Consider the following 19,812-nt stretch of genomic DNA (forward strand, 5'->3'; position numbering starts at 1 on the left):
GTGTATGTGAATGTGTATTGGTGGGGAGATTGTTCTCTGCCATGTGGTTGTCTATTGTTCTAGGCCACATGGCTGTCCATTGTTTGTATGCCATGTGCTACCCCCAATTGTATTTTGTCTTGCTGGCCAGCAAACTATTATGGGATGTACCGTTTGTGTATTGGTGTGGGGGTTGGTCAATGTCCTTTGCCACATGGCTGCATCCCAATGTTCTGTGTCTGGGTTGGATGGGGAGGTGTGATGAGGTGTTTCCTGCCCATACTGTAGCCCTCCCCACTGATGGGACGGGCTGATGATGTGTTTCCTGTCCCTGGTTGTCTTTCCCCGCCCTCTGTATAAAACATGTGTGTAAAATAAAGGTTGTTGGCTTCTTGTTTTAGGAAGAGCTGGGTGCTGTCTATTTCCTGAGGGGATTTCCAGGGTGTGGTCCATGGATTTTGTGTTCGGACAGGGAAGCTGCAGTATAACGGCAGTGGAAGGTACATTCCAGGAAGGGAGCAGAAAAGGTATAGCCTGCAAGGGAAACCTGTGCTCTCTCTTCTTGGCTGGTTCACTTTACCTAGCACTACACCTATTCTTTTCCTACCAAGTGTGGCTCTGTCCCTGTCCTACCTCACTGTGGATGCACAGGAATTGCATAGCTTGTGCGATTTAAAACCACTTGTGTCAAAGATGGCATCCAAATCTCACAGGATTTCAGCATCCAAATAGGCAACTCTGGCCTCTCAAAGATTATCAGAAGCACTCAACGGGAAAACTTAGGCCCAGAGTTCCTGCCAGTCCAAGGATGTGACATGTCTGACAAGCTCTTCAGGTCGGTGGACATATTGCAGCACTGCACCTGTCTACACTTTCCCCCCACTTAAGGGATGCAGAGTGGCCTAGCAAACAATAGCAACATATGGTAAACAGTTACTGAAACTAGACACATGTTACGAGTCCTCAGGTAACCCTCGAAAGAAGTGGTTCTCACTATCCATTTCAGATGCATTCGTTGAAAAATTTTGTTTTGCCATATTTGTTATGTTGACCCAATTCGGTTTTTGGAATTCTTTTCATGGATTGGTTCGTTTGGGTGCATTCAAAAAAATGTTTGCAGTTTTCCCAGAAGATTGATATATTATCAAATCAGGCGGATTAAAAATCAGAAGGATAAGATATTGTCAGATGCTAGTCCAACCCACCTAGAGAAATGGCATGAGCTGATTGGACAATATTGACTGGAGTCACGTGCATTAAAATTAATGAAATTGAACAAAAATTTTGATCCATTCCTTATCCAAATCAAACAAATTTGAAAATGTTATTAATTTCCTCATGGGCCTGTCTGAAAATGGCTGCTTTGAAAAAATTTGACATGGGGCAGACATCTTTTTGGGCTGCAGCTTGCGGTCTCATCTGTGGAGTTACAAACAAGGATCTTATTCTTGTCCTATACTCAGTATGTCTCGTATGAAGACCACAGTTCTGATACTGTGGATAGCTGTGGTACCCATGACAAAACCAGGATAAGCATCTATGGGAATACACCTCAGTGCAGTCAGCACTTAAATGTCTGCTGGTGTGATGAAGTATTTGGCAGATTCCTATAGCAGTTGATTGGGGGATAACTAGCAAATGTCTCGCTGTTTAGTGGGAATATGGACCCAGCAGTCCATTGCATTCTTTTAGTCTATCCCACCGTCTGAAGTCATGTTTCAGGTTTTGGTCCTCAAGGGCCGTTAAGACAGATTGAGCCTCTTGTCCTCCCCCCTTTTGGTCAGTTAACCATGCTTATACTCAGGCGAGGTTTTCCCAGAAACTGTATATGCACTGTGATAATCTTTATTACTGTACCTCATGACATGGCAAATAAATTGCCAACTTCAGTCACAGAAGCACCAGCTAATCAGGCACCAATATTTTGTCCTCTTTGAAGCTCAGACATGACTCCATATCACTAGCAGCATACAGAGTGGACGACGAAAGGGAGGCTTCCCACCTCTTAGCTAGGTGTCTCACACAGCATAAGCAAAAGAATGCATCACTTCGCTTTCAACGTAAAACATGGACATCACTTTTAATGCCTGCAAATCATGTAGTGTTTCCATTTTATAGTCTAACCCCTATATCTGAATAAGCACCTTCTATAATGGACAGAAGTCCTGGCTACCAACCAGTCTCCCCATACTTCCAGGCCACATCAAGGCTTGACCATGACAGACACTTTTTTCTTGCCCCCTACAGAAAAAACACAACAGAACACACTATTACCTGTTGAGGCAATATCTTCAGCCTAGGCGGAGGTGGCAACCGCCCCACCCCATCCTCTCATCTCCCGAGTATTCTAAAGGTGTTGGATTGGCAAGCATTGACCAGATTCTAGAGCAGGACCTGTTCTCTCCAAACTCTTGGATGGGTTGCTGGACATACCGCAACTTCCATTCAAGATACAATTCTTGCAGAGCATTCATGTGCAAGACTACTGGAGATTCTGGTGAGGCAGAGTCAGTTCACCTCTAACCCAGTCCAAACAATGGTCTGATTAAGCACATGGTTTGACATTCACGTGACCCCTTGAACAGGAATTGGAAGATTGTTAACCATTCTGAAGATGAGCCAAGATGGGTTTACTTGAAACTTGTAAAAACTGCTGTTTTAGAGTGTATAATCAATGGTGGTTACGGCGAACCCCATGTCAACCAAGTAGATCACAGGATAGCTACTCAAAAAATTGCCAACAACACTGTACAGGAAGTAAACATCTTCTAGTTAAGCCTGGGAGATTCACACAGCCCCAAGAACTTCTAAAAACACAGGAGGGGATAAGTCTTGCCCTTCCCCTGTCTGAAATTCCTTGTGCTATGCCCCCATCATCAACACCAACACTTCTAGTCTATGTCAAGATCTGTCAGAGGAAAGGACGAGGAACCCCGGGCAAATGCGCCTATGTGCAATGTGGCCACGCCAAACCATGCAAAGAAGTGCACATGTGCATAGGCGGGCGACACATAAAAGCATTCCTGTGCATGAAAACACACCAGCACACGCAGGGTGCACTAATTGCTGACACTCAGTGGCCTTTAGAAGGACTGCAGCTCTGCTCAGTGATTGCTGGATTATCGTCAGCCCCTCCTGTTCCTGTGTTTCCTGCTGATTACCCATTACCAATCCGGCTTGATCCTGACCTTGTTCCTGTCTGCTGCTCTGTGTATGATCCCGGCTTGCTCCTGACCTGCTTCCTGTCTGCTGCTCTGTGTATGACCCCAGCTTGATCCCAACGTTGCTCTTGTCTACTGTTTCATATTGATCCTGGCTCTGGCTACAGACTACTCTACCAATCCTCCGGGTTCCACGTTTTCTCTGGAGAAACGCATCCTGCAACTAGAGCACCCATGGGTTCCATCTTATCAGGCATTGCCAAGCAGCAACACCACTGGCAACCCGTGCTTCTTTGGGCACTGCCCCTCTTGTTTCCACCTCCATGGGCGCACTGCACTTAGCAGTGTAAGCCTTGTACCGGGGTGGGCTCCCCAGGATATAGTGAAGTCACGAACGAGGAAAGCAACCCCAACACCAGCTTTTGCCACAACAGAATTTTACTTAGATGTGGCAAATAAACAACCACAAATGCTGGAAACATACAATAAATCTACATACACCCAGCCCAAAGGCTGAGACCCTTGTGCTGCACAGCACGGCGCCTTCTGATGGATGACGGTAGAAAGGGAAGTAATTTACCTACTGGCGGGCATAAATAAGCTGCCACACCTTACCTGTTATTACCCTAAAAGAGCAGGAATCAGTGTATGGGTGTATGGTACGGGCTAGCCTGCAGTGCAGCACAACAGCTTACAATCTTTCACAAATCTACAGTATTCCTTCTCCCAAAACTGGTCCTGTAGCATGTGCCTGAGTAATCCTGAGCAAAATGCCAGTCTGGCTTGAGTTTGTAGGATTTTATCAGCTCTCCAATGTGAAATGTCACTTTAAGTTGTGGAATCCTTCCAATAATCAGTAACAACTTGTGGCCTGACACAGAGACCTTAACTATAGGCCTGGACTCAGTCTCAAGGCGCCAACACTGAAATGAGGTGCGTGCACGGTCTTACCGACCCGGGTCTGCTTTGCATCCGCTGGTGGCTCTGAACAGAACAAATGTCTCTCCAACAAGCATGCGGTCTCACCGTATATGTTGCTTAGTTCCTCTGCTCTCATCAGCATTCCTGGCAGCAATCTCATTAGCTTCACTCAGCTGCAGCTCTGGTTACTGAGGGACTCTTTCACACCTGGATGTCATCAGATTCTCAGCTCACACAGCCCCTTATTGACCATGCTCCAAAACATGGCTTCTCTCTCTCCTTCCCGTTCTCTACAACTCTGTGTGCAAAACTCCACCTCTTCATGAATATACAAATATCTATACAGTCTGAGGCGGTGTTATAAAAACAGTAACATCTTGTGGCTAAACCACAGAATGTCAGTCAAAACATTAATATACTTCCACACAGTGTTCAAACAATGAGAGCTGTTTCCCCATCTCACAGCCGTAAGGGGAGCCCTCTCTCTATTGCATCCTCTGGTCAGGTACGTGAAAAGATCCCTCCAGAAGAGATCACTGCCAGTCAGAGCCGGACTCCATTCACATTGGACAGCAGATACCTCCTACTGAATGGAGCAATAGACTCTTGCAGGTGTCTAATACTCTCTAAAGTGGATATAGGAGAGGAGGTGGCCGATTCTTCACTCAAAATGGCCTTAATATCTTATCTTCCTTAGTGACTGCCACTCTGACCTATCCTGCTCTTGCACTACTGCTTCTTGAAGAGTAAGATTTACTTTTATTTATAATTCTGTGCACTGCATTTAAGTTGTACTGCAGGGTCAGTTCTATCATGGTCTTTATAGACCTGTTCAGGGAACCAGATTAGACAAACTAACCCCACAGCACTTTATCTGGGGCACCATATTGGCATAGCCTTGTCAGTCTTCCAGCTGTCTCCACATCTCCCAAATGGCCACGGACTCTCCCTTTTGTTGGTTCTGTAGAAAATTGGCAGTGTAGTTTAACCATGGGCGTGAACTGTGTTCTGTCCCCACATGAAGGCGAATGAAGGTATAACTGATAATAGCTGTGTAACTTCCTACCTTTGTATCCAAGCAGTGGAGCAGACCGGACCGGCAGATGTTCAGGTTAGATGGATCCAAACGTATACACGGGAATGAAATCAGCGTGGATTTATTTGGTCCAAAATACAGCGACAAACAGTGATACAATACTGTAAGGTAGTAGAGGTATTGATGCTGTCCTGTGATATCTTTCCTGAGGCTAACTGCTGGTCAAAAACTGATGCCTTCACAAGCCCAGGGTATTGAATGTCCTGTCACACAGCTATATAGCAGATAAAATGGCTGCAGGAAGTGACCAGAGCCAAGGCTTGCCTAAAACCACACCCAGCAGAGAAAACACTTACTAGCTATAACAAAGGCATGCAGCATGCAAATTCTGGCCAGCAGATGGCAGCAACAGATCAAGACATAGAAACAAACATGGTGAAATAAGAATTGGTGATACAATGCACAGTCAAATAACAAATATGAGGGGAACAGCACACTCCCCGTCTGAAATTCCATAAGGGATTTCACTATGACGAATGTCCATAAAATATAAAACAACCTGTAACAAAGAACATGTTAGAATGCAATAAACATAACAATATAGTAGATTCCGAGTTGGAATAGAGAAGAACCACAAAGTTCAAGTTCAGGAGAGTTCACCCAGCAGGAATGTTCTCGATGGGTAGTATCAAAATGAGTTCGTTAATTGGCCTTGCGAATATTTTAAGCTCACCCTTTCTGAAGATCTTCAACTCCACTTTACGGACCTTGCCATCCTTGCTAGGAAGAACCTTTGTAATTAGTCCCATAGGCCAGTCAATCCGTACGGTATGTTGCTCCTTCATTAACACGAGGTCGCCTTCTTTTAGGTTTGGTTTGTGGTGTTGCCACTTTCTTCTTCCTTGAAGAATATTGAGATACTCCTTTCGCCACCTGTTCCAGAAGTAATCAGCTAGGTATTGTACACGTTTCCAGTGTTTTTGGTAGATATTCACATGAGTAAATTCTCCACTAGGTAATAGCGTAATCTCAGTTTTTTGGGTAAGTAGGATAGCTGGAGTCAGTACGGCTGGTGTTTCAGGATCCATAGATACTGGCACGAGGGGTCTAGAATTGATGATGGCTGAAACTTCAGCGAGAAGAGTGACTAGAGTCTCATGTGTGAGTCTTGAAGAGTTTACATCCATCAACATAGAATTCAAGATGTTGCGTGAGATCCCGATCATTCTCTCCCAGGAGCCCCCCATGTGGGAACTATGAGGAGGATTGAAAATCCAGGTGCAACCCTTTTCCGCCAAGTGATCTTGAATGGATTTGGTGTCTATGTTCATTTCTCTACAGGCTCCAATGAAGTTGCTTCCACGGTCAGACCTCAACTGTTTCGCTGGTCCTCTGAGAAGAACCGTCTTAAGGCATTAATAAGGCTGGATGTGTCCATGGATTCTATGACCTCTAAGTGAACAGCTCGCACACTCATGCAAGTAAATAGTACAGCCCAACGCTTACTGTTTGCGTGACCGCCACGGGTCCTGCGTGCGGACACCATCCATGGCCCGAAGACGTCTAGGCCAACGTAGGTGAAAGGCGGCTCTGTACATAGTCTGTCCGCAGGCAAATCAGCCATTTGTTGGTGTAGTTGTTTTCCTCTAGCTTTGCGACAGTGAACACAGTCATGCAGTACTTGGGCCACACGTCTTTTCATACCTATAATCCAAAGGCCAGCAGACCGTAACTTGCCCTCAGTGATTTGCCTGCCCTGGTGTTCAGTCTTTTTGTGGTAGTGTCGGATCAGCAAGACGGTGATATGGTGTTTGCTGGGAATGATGAGAGGATTTTGATCTGCAACTCTTAGGTGGGCTTGATTCAAACGACCACCAACTCTGAGCAAGCCAAAACTGTCAATAACTGGATTTAAGTTGGCAAGAGGGCTTTTTATTGGAATCTGCTGTTTGTTGTATAAGCACTTCCATTCTACATTGAATTCCTCTTGTTGGACGTGACGTATTATGAGGGACTCACTATGAGAGATGTTCTCCGCAGAGAAGGGTTTATGGCAGACGTGCCAACCGTGACAATCCTTATCTTCGTGAGTATTGTGATAACATTTTGCAATGTGCACTAACCTTGCGATAGTCCTGACGAGTCTCATCCAACTGGAGAAACGTTCAAAGCGCTGGCTACCGAGGCTGGAGGTTTGCTTTGTTCCAGTGACCAATACACTGACTTCAGCGCGGATTTCTGGATCATTATCCGTATCCTGGATGCTGAAAACTTCCTGTACACATTCCTCCGTCTGTTTTAGCAGAAACTCCGGACCTGTAAGCCAAGTAGAGTTGGTAAAGGAACCTACAGACATAGGTCTAGTGGCATGATCTGCTGGATTAAGTTCGGATGGTACATAGTACCATTGTTCAGGTTTGGAGGACCTCCTGATTCTCTCTATGCGGTTACTGACGTAAACATAAAATCGTCTCGTCCGATTGTAGATGTAACCTAATACGACCTTACTGTCCTTGTAATACTGAACTTCATCTATGTTGACACCTAGTTCTTGTATGAAGTCTGCAATCTCCACTGCTAACACAGTCCCACAGAGTTCAAGTCTGGGAATAGTATGATCAGGCTTGGGGGCTAACTTAGCCTTACCAAAGACGAATCCAACGTGATTTTGCTTGTTGGGTTCTGTGGCCTTCAGATAGGCGACCGCTGCTATGGCCTCTGTGGAGGCGTCCGAGAACACGTGGAGTTCCTTCTTTACGCTAGAAGTGAGGTTTTAATATAGCATCTTGGGATGTGGATCTCATCCAAAGCACACAAAGATTGCTTCCAGGCTTCCCATTTTTGCTCTTTATCGGAGGGAAGTGGGGTATCCCAATCCTTGATGGTTTCAGAAAGTTGTCTCAGTAGGGATTTACCTTGTATGACGATGGGCGCTACAAATCCCAGCGGATCAAATAGGCTGTTTACCACTGATAGGACACCACGTTTTGTGAATGGCTTGTCTGCACAACTTATTTGAAAACCAAAGGAGTCAGCCGAGAGATCCCATCTGAGGCCCAAGCTCCTCTGCACAGGTGGACTGTCCAGTCCCAGGTTAATGTCTTTGAATCCAGGTGCATGATCACCTCGCTCGAAGGCTCTCATTACGGTTAGGCTGTTTGAAGCAAATTTGTGTAGTCTAAGTTTAGCTTGGTACAACATATTTTGAGTCCTTTTGAGCAGATCGATAGCCGCTTCAGTTGGTAGCGATTTGAGCCCATCATCCACGTAGAAGTCTTTTTCCACAAAGTCTTTGGCATCTGTACCATACTCAGATTCCCCCTCTATTGCAGTTCTCCGAAGCCCGTAAGTCGCTACGGCTGGTGAAGGGCTGTTTCCAAACACATGTACCCTCATACGATACTCCATCTCTGCGTTGGTGTCATTGTCCTTGTACCACAGAAACCTGAGGAAATTCCGGTGGTCCTCTCGGACTACAAAACAATGGAACATATGTTCAATGTCAGCAGTGATGGCGACAAGCTCTTTCCTGAATCTCATCAGCACTCCGACTAGGTTATTAGTCAGATTAGGACCTGTGAGAAGAATATCGTTAAGAGATACACCTTGATGTTTGGCGCTTGAATCAAAGACAACCCTAATTTGATTAGGTTTTCGTGGATGATATACTCCGAATGAAGGCAAGTACCAGCACTCGTCATTCTTCCTTAAGGATGGAGCTGGTTCTGCATGGTTGTTACGGAATATTTTATCCATAAAGGCAACGATGTGTTCTCTCATTTCAGGCTTGCTGTTCATGGTACGCTGAAGAGAGTTAAATCTAGACAGAGCTTGTTCCCGGTTGTTCGGGAGTCTTACCCTGGTAGCTCGGAAGGGTAATGGAGAAACCCAGTGATTGGTTTCATCTTTAAAGAACTCACTGTCCATTATCTTGACAAATTCTCTGTCCTCTACTGACAAGGCTACTTTATCGTCGTCCTTGGTTGTATGAAAGACTGATCTCCCCAAGTTGTCGGCAAAGAGGGGAGTAATGACGTCAGGTGGTTGTATGAGGCCTGGAGACTTCTCCTTCACCTCATAGTGATGAGGACACGGCTTAATGCAAGTTGTGCGTCCATCTGCACGCACGTACGTTTTGAAGGAGTCAATTCCTGGTTGATCTAAGCATACATTTCCTATGATTACCCATCCCAAGTCCAGTCTCTGGGCATATTTGGCGCATAGTCAGGACCATTACACTGTTGACGCACCTTGTGTACCCTTAGATTGTCTCTGCCGAGCAGGAGTAGAATCTCGGCGTTGATGTCCATAGGTGGGATAACGTTGGCTAGGTGCCTTAGGTGAGGTTGGTGAAATGCAGCTTCTGGGGTAGGAATCTCATCTCTATGGTTGGGTATTTGATCACATTCGATCAGCGTCGGTAAGGGTATTTCCGTATCCCCACTGACAGGAGAAGCGATGAATCCTTGTGCCCTTCTGCCGCTAGTCTCTATGCGGCCCGAGCAGGTGTTTAAGGTATAGGGTTCGGATGGTCCCTTTATTCCAAAGGCTTCAAAGAATTTAGGACCTGCTAGGGACCGGTTGCTTTGGTCATCAATGATGGCATACATTTTTACTGCCTTTTCTGGTAGTCCCTCTGGGTAGACCTTGATCAGGCATATTCGGGCACAACATTTCTCGCACTGGCCCTCCCCACATACATCCAAGCATGAGCAGGAAACAGCAGTCGCTGCATTAGCGTAATTTTGGGGCTCCCCGCCATGACTTGGAGCAGGACTGGTGGTGACGGCAGTGAGTGAATCTCTGGAGAGTGGGATTGGGTGCATAGCTGAGGCATGTCTTTCACTATGACACTCCTCACACTTGATGACAGATTTACAGTCCTTAGCCATGTGCTCCAATGAAGCGCAGCATCTGAAACATACCCCGAGCTCGGTGAGGATTTTCTTGCGCTCCAGTATGGTTTTGAATCTAAACCCTCTACATTTGTTCAGAGAGTGTGGTTTTTTATGAATGGGACATTCACGATTGAAGGTCTTATCTCCTGATGAGGTAGTGTACTGTTTACCCGTGGGTACTGCAGGAGATGGTAGGTTAGTCTTTCTAACACTCACGCTGCTCTTAAAGTCTCTGTGTTTATGCGTGATGCTTTCATACCTTGATGATGTTGCTGAAGCTGTAGTGTTGAACTCCAGGAAGTCAAGGCTGGGGTCATTCCTCATCTGGGACTGTTCATCGATAAATCTACAGAAGTGAATAAATGGGGGAAAGGTGATGTCATGCTCTCTTTTGTACCTTGAGACTGATGCCGCCCACTTTTCTTGTAGATTGTATGGTAGCTTCACGACAATTGGGTTCACTCCATGAGCTGTATCCAGGTAGCACAGCCCAGACAGACGAGGGTCACCCTTGGCAAGCTCCAGTTCCATGAGCAGATCACTTAAATCCTGAAGCTTCTGGACATCCTTGAGATTGATCCTTGGAACGTTCTGCAGTCTCTTGAATAGGGCCTTCTCTATTGCTTCTGCACTGCCGAAGGTACGTTCGAGTCTCTGCCAGGCGACAGCAAGACCTGCTTCTGCTTGTCCCACATAGACAGTTCTGAGGCTCTTGACACGATTTGTGGAGCCTGGGCCCAGCCATTTGATCAAGAGGTCAAACTCCTGCTCTGCGGTTAGCGATGGCGGCCTTGAAGGTTGCCTTCCAAGCTCTGTAGCTCTCTGCACGGTCATCAAATTTTGAGAGACTGGTGTTGATTAGCTCTCTGCTCACCATAAACCTGGCAAACTCAGACATATCTGATTTCTCACTGCTTGTTGCCATGACGACTTGTGATGCCCCTGCGGCGTATTGGCTGCCTGGCGTGAAGGGGTGAGATGCTTCCGGGTAGAATGATGTAGCTGCAGGGTTAAGCTTTCGTTTAGCCTCTGTATATTGTGATGACTGCTGCTTGAGCTGTGGAGGTAGGCCAGAAAACGCCTGATAGCGATCTTTCTGTAACAACCGTCCTTGAGAGGGCACTTCCGGGTAACGGTTATTAGGTTGCTCGGGTGCTGTGGGTGGCACTGGTACCGCAGGTAGAGCTGACTTGGAGGTTTCAGTGTTCTCGGCTTGGACGGTACTGCAAACTGGGGGTGGCGCAGATAACTGATTCAGTACATAGTCACTGGTGCGATCAACTGGATCATCTATCTCCTGTGGTAGCGAGCAGACTGGATCAAGACCTTGGCTCAATGCTTGCTCAAGTAGTCTTACTTTAGCTAATGCAATTTCCTCCTGCATCTGATTCGAAAATCTTTATTCGAGCCTCTGCTTCTGCCCTCTTGGCCTCTGCTTCTGCCTCTGCCCTCTTGGCCTCTGCCTCTGCCCTCTTGGCCTCTGCCTCTGCCCTCTTGGCCTCTGCCCTCTTGGCCTCTGCCTCTGCTTCTGCCCTCTTGGCCTCTGCCTCTGCTTCTGCCCTCTTGGCCTCTGCCTCTGCTTCTGCCCTCTTGGCCTCTGCCTCTGCTTCTGCCCTCTTGGCCTCTGCCTCTGCTTCTGCCCTCTTGGCCTCTGCCTCTGCTTCTGCCCTCTTGGCCTCTGCCTCTGCTTCTGCCCTCTTGGCCTCTGCCTCTGCTTCTGCCCTCTTGGCCTCTGCCTCTGCTTCTGCCCTCTTGGCCTCTGCCTCTGCTTCTGCCCTCTTGGCCTCTGCCTCTGCCCTCTGCTCTTGCAAGAGCTTCTTTTTCTGTGAAGGAGCGTCTCGCTTTGGATTGCTCTGCGTTTATGCGGGCCTCTAGTAATCTGTCGCTCAAGGCTGAGCTTCTTGAGCACGATGATCTGTATGACCGAGAGGAATGCTTAGATGAATTTGATCTGTGTGATTTAGTTTCTTGCAAATGCGAGATACGGAGTTCCGCTTTACCTTTAACATCCAGCACCATGACGTCTCTTTGTCTGGCTATTGATTCTGCCTTGCTCAGTTCTGATAGGGCTTCATCGATATTAGAGTCTTTTAGAAAGGTTATATACCTTGTGGACAGTCTATTGTATCTTTCTTGAGCTGTGTCCAGCCGCCCGATGGCAACTTGTAAGCTTGTGGCATCACCTGAGGAGGATTTAAGTCCGGACATGAGGGAGGAAACTCGTTCCCATTGCTCCTCCAGGTTATCACATAGCTCATCTTTCGTGGTGTGATAATTTTCAATGACTTTTACTGTCGGTTTGAGAGAGCGTCTTGGTCGTACGACTTGTTCTGCTGGAAGTGTGGATTCTGTTCCCTGCCCTTCATAATGATCAGTATCAGGTTGTATTTGCTTTAGTTCTTCACTGGGGAACTGTGCAAAGTCCTTTTCGGCCATTTTGACTTAAGGTGCGCTGTCCCTTTAAGAAAATGAAGTTTTGAATTGGGCGCTGAAAATCGCAGCACGGCTCCGATAGGGCACCTTGACAAAATTTCTAAGATGTTTAAAGTGAATTGTGGGGTTTTGCGGGCCACAGCAATGTAAGGAGCGTGCACAAACAGTACTTCTATTATGCGAGGAAAGGTTAATATAGGACTTTAGGAATGGTTTGGCGAGTTGTGGAGGACTTCCAGGCGAGACTATAGATACTGCGTATGTGCAGTGCTTCCGCATAGGCTTGTGGAACATGCACTGTAGCCGGGCAGATTTGCTGCAAGTGGGCCTGTTGCTAGGGAGATTCCTGAGTGTGGTACTGGACTTTAAGGCAGTTTTTGACTGTTCTGTCCCCACATGAAGGCGAATGAAGGTATATCTGATAATGGCTGTGTAACTTCCTACCTTCGTATCCAAGCAGTGGAGCAGACCGGACCGGCAGATGTTCAGGTTAGATGGATCCAAACGTATACACGGGAATGAAATCAGCGTGGATTTATTTGGTCCAAAATACAGCGACAAACAGTGATACAATACTGTAAGGTAGTAGAGGTATTGATGCTGTCCTGTGATATCTTTCCTGAGGCTAACTGCTGGTCAAAAACTGATGCCTTCACAAGCCCAGGGTATTGAATGTCCTGTCACACAGCTATATAGCAGATAAAATGGCTGCAGGAAGTGACCAGAGCCAAGGCTTGCCTAAAACCACACCCAGCAGAGAAAACACTTACTAGCTATAACAAAGGCATGCAGCATGCAAATTCTGGCCAGCAGATGGCAGCAACAGATCAAGACATAGAAACAAACATGGTGAAATAAGAATTGGTGATACAATGCACAGTTAAATAACAAATATGAGGGGAACAGCACAAACTGTACATGTTCTATATACAGGCCACAATTTGTGCCAGAGTGGTTCGTTCGGCATCTGCCAAGATAAGTATGGCTTTCCTAGCTCCATCTTCTGGGGAAGGTTTAGAACTACATTAGGGAAGTGTGCTGCTGGCACCAGAAACAAGCATGCTGCACTCTAGCCTCTCTGCCCAGTCTACCAAGGAATATTCATGCCATTATACTTGGGTATGGTCACGAAAGCCACTCAGTTTTACCATAGTAATACCCGCTAGATTTTCCATATGCGGCCAACTACGACAAGATGTAGGGAGCGATGCACAAAGCACTGCAGAACTTCCACCTGCAGTCCAAAGCACAGATTATCGCCTGCTGCTGTTCAAACAGGCTCATCTAGGCTAACAAACAGATCAGAAAACAGAAGATGTAAACACTGCACACCCAAACCAAGCCACTATATAAAAAGATGTAAAGATATGGCTTCAGCCTAAACTAGTCCTAGCTATGCTACTCTGAGAAGCCCTTAAGGATGGGTGAAATATGTCAGAGGAGAGCGAAACCAAGATAAGACTTTTATACATCGGTTCCATTACCAAATTGAACAGATCGGGACACACAGAAAAACAGATATTAGCTGGGCTGAAGCTAAAATAAGGCATGGCATGAACGTTAAAGGGGAAACTGAGCCAAAAAAAAAAACTCAGTTACACTTAAGGTAACGCTTTTTCCAGTAGTCTTTCAGGACAGCACCTTGAGTCCTCGGCTCCTCCCCACTTGAGAAAACACCTCCACCCTAAATAAAAAAAAACTCTGTCACTCCCCTCTGACCTCAGTTCTTGGCATAGCACCTCTGGTCACCTGGAGAGACATAACATGAGACACAAAAACCTAATAAGACATCTCTAAAATATTACACAATAAAGGGTAGGCAACCAGTGCTGTCCTGAAAGACTACTGGAAAAGGCGTTACCGTAAGTAACTTTGATTTTCCCCTAGTCTTTCAGGACAGCAACTTGAGAGGATAAGAGTACTCACCCCTAGGGCGGGCCCACTGCTTGCAGATCCTTATGTCCGAAGGCCTGCTCGTGCACCGAGACCAGGTCGAGTCTGTAATGCCTAACAAAGGTCCCATAACTGGACCAAGTTGCAGCCCTACAGATCTGTCCTGGGGAGGTCCCTATCTGTTCCGCTTGTGTGGCCACCATGGCATGCGTACAATGCGCCCTGATGCCCTCTGGGACCTCTAGAACCTCGGCCCGATATGCCTGCTCTATTGATAATCTCAACCATCTAGCCACCATGCGCCTGGAAGCTCTTTGACCTTTCCTAGCCCCCGCAAAAGAAAAAAAATGAATCGGTTTTATGAAACTCCTTAGTCCTATCCAGATAAAGGAGCACACACCTTCTCACATCTGTGAAATTTTACCTCTTTCACCTGAAGGATTAGGGCAAAATGAAGGTAAAACAATATCCTGTCCTCTGTGAAAATCTAAGGCTACTTTGGGAACAAAACACAACCCTATCTGAAAAAAAATCTGAAAATAGGGCACTGACAGAGCTTCAAGCTCATTCACCCTTCTTGCTGTGTTGATTGCTACCAAAAAGACTGTTTTGAACGTGAGGGCCCTCAGGGAGCTGGAAACTAAAGCTCAAACAGCGGCTCTATTAATACTTTAAGTACCCTCTACAAATCCCACTTTGGAAAAGGTCCATTTCCAGCCGGTCTCTGTCTTGACAGAGCCCTAAAAAAAAAAAAAAAAAAAAACACAACCTACCGAACAATGGTTCCTTTGCTAATGGAGACTCAAGGAACACATTTAGAGCCGATATCTGGCTCTTAAGCATGCTGACCGCTAGCCCTTTATCGGCCCCCACCTGCATAAATTCTAGCACAGATACTAGGCTATAGGTATCCGCTGAGGCCCTGGAGCACCACTCAATAAAACACCTCCAGACCTTCCTGTAGATAGCTTGGGTTTTCTTCCTCCTACAAGCCAAGTGTGGACACTACCCTGGCTGAGAATCCTTTTGCTAGCAGGAGTTGTTCCTCAGAAACCACGTCGCCAATTTCGATCTCTCCACCCTGGGACATAGTTTCAGGCCCTGCGATAGCAAGTCTTTCCGTAGAGGTAATACCCAAGGTGGCCAATTGCTAAGGTCCTCAACGTTGAGAACCATGCTCTTCAGGGCCAATACAGAGCTATTAAGATCAGAGAGGTTCTCTCCGTGCTGAATTTCCTCAAAACTGCCGACAGCAATGTGACCGGGGGAAAAGCGTAACATAGGGTAAAGTCCCATTTCTGCGCCAGCGCATCCACCACCCGAGCCCCATCCCACCGATTTAGTGAGAACATTGGGACTTTGCTGTTCTGACCCGACACAAATAGGTCTAAGGCTGGGGACCCCCCCATTTCCTTACAATGGTTTGGTAAACCTCCCCATTGAGAACCCACTCCGACTCTCTCAACTGCCGTCTGCTTAGAAAATCAGCCACCTGATTCAATTCCCCTTTCAGGTGGACGGCAGATAAGGCTAGATTCACCTCTGCCCATGACCGTAGCACCGCCGTCAGGCCCCAGAGGGACCTGCTTCTTGTTCCTCCCTGTTTGTTCACATAGGCCACCACCGTCGCATTGTCCGAAAGGACACAAACATGATGGTCCCCAATCAAACATTGGAAGGAACGAAGGGCCTTCCAAACTGCCCTTAGTTCCTTCCATTTTGAGGATTCCCCTCTTCGAGACCACGTGCCCTGTACCACAGACTCCTCCAGGTGCGCTCCCCATCCCTGGACACTCGCGTCTGTCGTGATCTCTATCCCCTAGAGCACCTGTGGAGAGATCTCAGAACAGCAGTTGGGTAAAGGAACCTTTACAATCTTCAAGACCTGGAGCAGTTGGAGAAAAAAAAAAAAAAAAAAAAAAAAAAAAGGGAGGTCCAAAATTCCAGTAGAGGTGCAAGAAGCGACTGATTTCAGTTTTTTCCTAAGGGGTGCTAACAATTCTGTCCAGTCCATTTTGGGGGGGGCAAGGCGGAAGATTTGGCTTTTTTTGTGTCATATCAATACAAAAAGAAAAACATGAGAATGCCTAAACATTTGTAGTTGCAACAATTTTCTAGGAGAAGTGGTGCATTATCTGACAGAAATGCAGGGGCATTAATATGTTTGGCCATGGCTGTACTAGCAAATTATGAAAACTTTCCTTAAAAGGAAGCCCTCCAGCGGTGCATCCATATTCCCCTGGTCTTCCTTCTAGGTTTGCAAGCTCCAACCATTTAAATGGCCAAGCCACGACGCCGACACTCCAGTGTATGCTCACAGGAGTTATGGTCATGGCAGAGCACTCTGAGGGGACAGCATACATCCCTTCAGAGTGCAGTACACTGGTGACGTCACCACTTGCAGAAATGGCAAAGACCTCCTATACGGTGCACATTTAGAAGATATTCCTTGTATCTACAGGTATCTTTATTATAAGCTTACCTGTAGGTACAAGTCACCAACTGGTATTTACTACCACTTTAAGCCCTATATGCAAAGGCAAATACTGCTGTACTGTAATAACTATTATCACTAAGGTAGTAAAGGTGACAGTCGAAGCAGCATCCATGATCAGTTTCCTTTATTGGGGTGTGTTTGGCAAAATGTTTTGAATATCATTCTGGTGGACCCATGTTGACATTTTGCACAAAAAGGCAGAAGATATTTAGTGGTGTGTCTTTAAAGTGGACCTTGCAATAACATGCAATGGCCAGGCCTCTTCCCCATAAAATATAGATCTATATATCCATCTCATATCACCTGGTGTTATGCACAATAGGACCATGTAAAGAAGTTGGTTCTGCTTTCCATACCCCCATATTCCTTCTGTGGCACTGACAAAGGGTGACATACTCCCTTCAGCTAGTTGTCTTCTCATGAGATTTGGCCTGCTTTTGTTCCTTCAGGAATCTTACAGGAAGGATGGTAATGTAATGCCCAGGGAAGTGAAAAAGTAGGGCAAGTGTCAAAAACTTTTTAGAGGGACCTTTTGCACCTTCTAATAGCAAAGGATTATTTACAGAGGCAGGGAGCCTGGACATATTATGCATTGTACTGCAAGGTCTGCTTCATTGCAGGTCAGTAGAGCAGCAATCCTTCAGATGGGGGTCAGTTGTGTGTTCTTTTGCTTTGTAGAGTACAGGGACACCCAACAAATGAAAACTGTTAAAAAACATGCATTAAATGTGCAGTCAAGTAAATCTTTACCTTTGTTGGCCTTACGAATAAGTGAAAAGATGGCAGGAGGTTCCAAATGCCCTTCTGAAAAAGAAAAAATGTTTGATTCTTAAAACCTTTTTTATATAAACGGGATTGAGCAGGGGCATGTAGAGTACCTTGGTTTGTATAATGCTTAAGAACTCCCATTTCCCAAAGAAAGAACATAACATTGTACTATACTAAGAAGCCCACTACAAGTCCTGCTCTAAATCCCATAGAACATTGATAGATTAAACAGTCTGGAGAGGGTACAGTCTGGAGAGGGTACCCTTTAAACATGAGAAAGATGAATCATAAAACCGTGTCACCCCTCATCTTTTGAATGCAGCCAAGAGCCTAATACCGAAATTTTGGAAACAATCTGTACCCTACTGTACAGGATTGGAGGAGGGAGGTGGAAATACTGGAGATACTGGAAGCTGAACGCTGGGTTTATAAAGTTAAAAATGATCTTGAGAAATTCCATGACATCTGGTCTGGTTGGATGCATTATTCTATGGAACTGGATAGCCCAGACGATCTTACCTCTGGACACATACACGTTTGAAGGAGTGGGCCAAACTACCTGTTGGCAAATACAGAAGTTTTGAGAGCTACAGAATTTGATTGTTTGCAGTCAATGATGCAAAACATTGTGCAACAAACTAAGTTTAAGGCCCCTTTCATGTGGACATTCTGATCAGGTACGCCTGCCAGTTTCTCAGGTGGACCCAACTGGAACCTCTACTCTATGGAGCAGCAGGTGCAGACATGTCTATTTACACCTGCCGACATCCAATCCACCAATCCACTTCTGGATGTAGAAACGGCCCTTGAACTAGCAAGTCTTTCCTGATCAGCAGTTTCCAGGGGGGTCTGGAGGATAGGTTCAGGAGTGGAGAGAGCCAAGGCCTTTTTGGCCAGAAGCAATCTTTCACAATTAGATTTGTTTCCTGCTTGAACTTTTCAAAGTACTAGAGGAATGAGCTGAAATAGAGGGAATGTGTAGGACAAAGGGTAATTCCATGGATGACCTAATGCATCCAGGCCCACTGCCTGGTCCTTCCCATGAAGGGAAAAGAACACTGACAACTTTGCATTTAGGTGACTTGCAAACAGGTCGACCTGAGGAACACCCCAAGCTTCTGTGATCAGCTGGAGCACCTCTTGATTCAATCCTCACTGGGACTCTACCACATTTCTTCTGCTCAAAAATTCCACCAGTCAATTCTGTGAGCTTTTTAAGTGAATGGCCGAGACATGTCCAAGACAGGATCTCTAGTGCCAACTCTAGCAGTCCCCCAATGCTGTCAATGCCTGAGAGGACCTGAATGTGATGCCCCTTTGCTGACTGCTGAAAGAAAAGAAGAAAGACCCAGTTGGATGGTTTTCATTTCTCCAATTTGAGGACTTCCTGGCCTCTGCTCCGGACCAAGAGCCCTGTGTCATTTGGTCGCCCAAGTGGGCTCCCAGCCCCATGCACTTGCATCAGTAGTTAAGTGTTCAGCCTTCAGCAATGAACATGGCAGACCCCTCTCTAAGTCGGTCGGGTCTTGCAACCAAAGAGCCCTCTTCACCTTTGGAGCTAATTTTACAGCCCTGTCCAGCAGACCTTGGCATGTCCACTTTCACAGGATGTGCCCCTGGAGAAGGCAGGAATGAAACCTGGCCCACTGAACAGCTTGGATAGAGGCGGTAAGTAGTCCTAGAGCAGACATGGCCACTCGGACCGACACCAACAGGTTGCACTGAATCTTGACCATTTTCACCTCCGGAAGAAATATCCTCTGTTTTATGGAATCTATGGCATCTCCCAACCTTACCCTCTAGGCTAGGATCAAGTTGAACTTCTCCAGATTTAGCAGCTACTTCCCAAACTTCTCAGATGAGCCTGAAGGTTTAACAGCACCTGCACCTTGGTTCTCGCAAAACAAAAGTAGGTCATCCAAATATGGCACCACTGAAATCCCCCCCCCCCACCCTCAGAGGCTCTAGTGCTTCTGCCATGACCTTTTGGTGAACACCCTTGGAGAAGATGACAGACCAAAGGGTAGCACCCTGAATTGTAGGTACCAGATAGACGTTCCCCTTTTGACCACCAATCTGAGGAACTTTGAGAAGACTGTGCTATCAGAATATGCAGGTAAGCATCCTGCAAATCAATGGCCATCCTAAGGCATCTTGGGGACAGCTGCTTCCTCACTGGGGGAAAAAAAAAAAAAAAAAATTGTATCCATGCGAAAGTGCTTGTAC

The sequence above is a fragment of the Staurois parvus genome, unplaced genomic scaffold (assembly GCF_062004578.1).
Source record: "Staurois parvus isolate SC_StPar_1 unplaced genomic scaffold, SC_StPar_1.0 ptg000114l, whole genome shotgun sequence".
Classification (NCBI taxonomy): domain Eukaryota; kingdom Metazoa; phylum Chordata; class Amphibia; order Anura; family Ranidae; genus Staurois; species Staurois parvus.